At 33.3% G+C, this 2,500-nt stretch overlaps 1 protein-coding gene across 1 annotated transcript in view; it reads right to left on the bottom strand.

Moving 5' to 3' along the window:
- The window catches only part of LOC119579857 (clumping factor A-like), a 49,738-nt gene that overhangs the window by 9,336 nt on the left and 37,902 nt on the right, over nucleotides 1-2,500 (bottom strand). The window lies entirely within an intron of this gene.

The raw sequence follows: 2,500 nt of genomic DNA, 5'->3' as shown, positions 1-2,500 counted from the left end.
TATATATGTATGTATATATATATATACACATATATATTTTTTTATTATTATTTTTCTTTCAATAAACAAAATTTCAGTTTAATCATAATATATTCATATATCAGAACGATTTCAAAACTTCATCATTATCACATCATTTCTTGATTTTTCCAATTTTGATTTTACTTTTAATTATAAGACAAATAAAACCACTTCGCTGACTCCTCCAGATGAAGCTTAGAGTAAAGTAATGGCTATAGAATTCCTCTATAACATTGATAACTTCTGTAAACCAAATAATTTTTACACAGGTAGACCCATTCCAACTTGATGGAAATTCATAGTTGGTAACTTTCGAGCTAAGCACCGCCTGTATATCTTCGTTCATTGCAAATATTAAAATCTGTTTTATTTCTTTTTTCTTAGTTTCGTTTTTGATATGTATATATATATATACTTTTTTTGCAATTGTTATTACCGAAACATTTTCAGAAAAATGCATTGAAATAACACCTACCCCATGATGGGCTCAAAAAAGGGGGCGGAGCTAATGACGTCACGTTAAGCCAATGACAGCGCGCCATGAGATATCAAATATAGCCAGAAACATAATTATTTGTATAATTTACACGGTATTGTTATAATTACCAGAAGCAAAACCGAAATTCCTTTCTTTTATATATGATAACTAATAATTCATTCCATTAATAACAATCGTAACATTCTTTGGAAAGAGTCACAATCATTTTCGGCTTCAATAGCCTATATGGAAGTGGAACTACCTAGTTATATATACACACCTTGCTGTAAACCATATCACACATATCAAATATAATAACTGTTCAACGCTGAATTTTCATCTACTGAATAATATGAAACAATAACACTGCATCTTATTAACATTTATCTCCATATACGTGTTTTCATGTTTAACAATGGCAGTTACACAAAATATAATAATTTATATCACACAATTAAGAATCCAAATAAACAAGTTGTTTCAACAATATTTTTTTTATAATGAACTTATGTATATGTATGTATGTATGTGCGTGTGTGTGTATGTGTGCGTGTGTATATTTGCGTGTGTGTGCGTGCGTGCATGCATGCGTGCGTGTGAGTGTGTATGTATGCGTGCCCGTATGTGTATGTATGTATATGTGTATGTATATGTGTGTTTGTGAATATACATACGTACATAAATATTAATGATGTATGTAAACGGCTTCTCACTGCTACCGATCCTTTCACTCACCTGAAAATGAACAAGCGACCCCAACGTTGAACACCAATGAACTGTTCAATAAATCAGGGCTGAATCACAATCACAAAGCATTCATTAGAGAAATAATATATATATATATATAAATATATATAAAATATATATATACATATATATATATATATATATATATATATATATATATACATATATATATATATATATATGTAATGAAGCATATAGCAATTGAAAGAAATAGATAGATAGGCAAGAAAAATAAGAATTTGTATATATAAACAAAACAATAACAATAATAGGGAAAAAGGAGAAATACAAAAATACAGAAATAAAAATGTGCATATGTATATACAACAAAACAATAACAATAATAGAGAAAACGTATAAACAAGAAAAAAACGTGTATATATAACCAATGAAGAAAAAAAAGAAAGAAAGAAAGAAAGAAAGAAAAAAAAAAAGAAAAAAAAAGAAAAAAAAAAAAAAAAAAAAAAAAAAAAAAAAAAAAAAAATATATATATATATATATATATATATATATATATATATATATATATATATATATATATAAACAATAGAAAAGTAACAATAGGAAAAAGAGGGAAAATAAGCAAGAAACAAATCAAAACAAATCTTCACTTCCGTTTTCTCTTTCTAAGCTGCTGATGCGTATCTTAATTCATCTTGTGACGTATCACTATCATGCCGCGAATTAGAATAAGATGACTAGGCTAAGGAATGGGTGCGGAGGTGGGCAGGCTGGGCAGGTGGGCGTTTACCCTACCCCCCTTCTCTCTCCCTTAGCCTCTCTTCTCTCTCCTTCCTCCTCCCTTCTCTCTCCCTTACCCTCTTTCTCTCTCCTTCCTCCTCCCTTCTCTCTCCCTTACCCTCTCTTCTCTCTCCCTTACCCTCTCTTCTCTCTCCCTTACCCTCTTTCTCTCTCCCTTACCCTCCTTCTCTCTCCCTTCTTCCTCCTCTCTCTCCCTTACCCCTCCTTCTCTCTCCCTTCCTCCTCCTTTCTCTCTCCCTTCCCCCTCCTTTCTCTTCCCTTACCCTCCTTCTCTCTCCCTTACCCTCCTTCTCTCTCCCTTACCCTCCTTCTCTCCCTTACCCTCCTTCTCTCTCCCTTACCCTCTTCTCTCTCCCCTATCCTCCTTCTCTCCCTTACCCTCCTTCTCTCTCCCTTCCCTTCCCTTCTCTCTCATTCTCTTCCCTTCTCTCTCCCTCCCCCACCCTTCTCTTTCCCTCCCCCACCCTTCTCTCTCCTTCTCCTCCCTCTCT

This window comes from Penaeus monodon, chromosome 13 (genome assembly GCF_015228065.2).
Source record: "Penaeus monodon isolate SGIC_2016 chromosome 13, NSTDA_Pmon_1, whole genome shotgun sequence".
Lineage (NCBI taxonomy): Eukaryota > Metazoa > Arthropoda > Malacostraca > Decapoda > Penaeidae > Penaeus > Penaeus monodon.
Note: the sequence above shows the minus strand (reverse complement) of the source record. Positions and strands in the feature narration are given on the sequence as shown.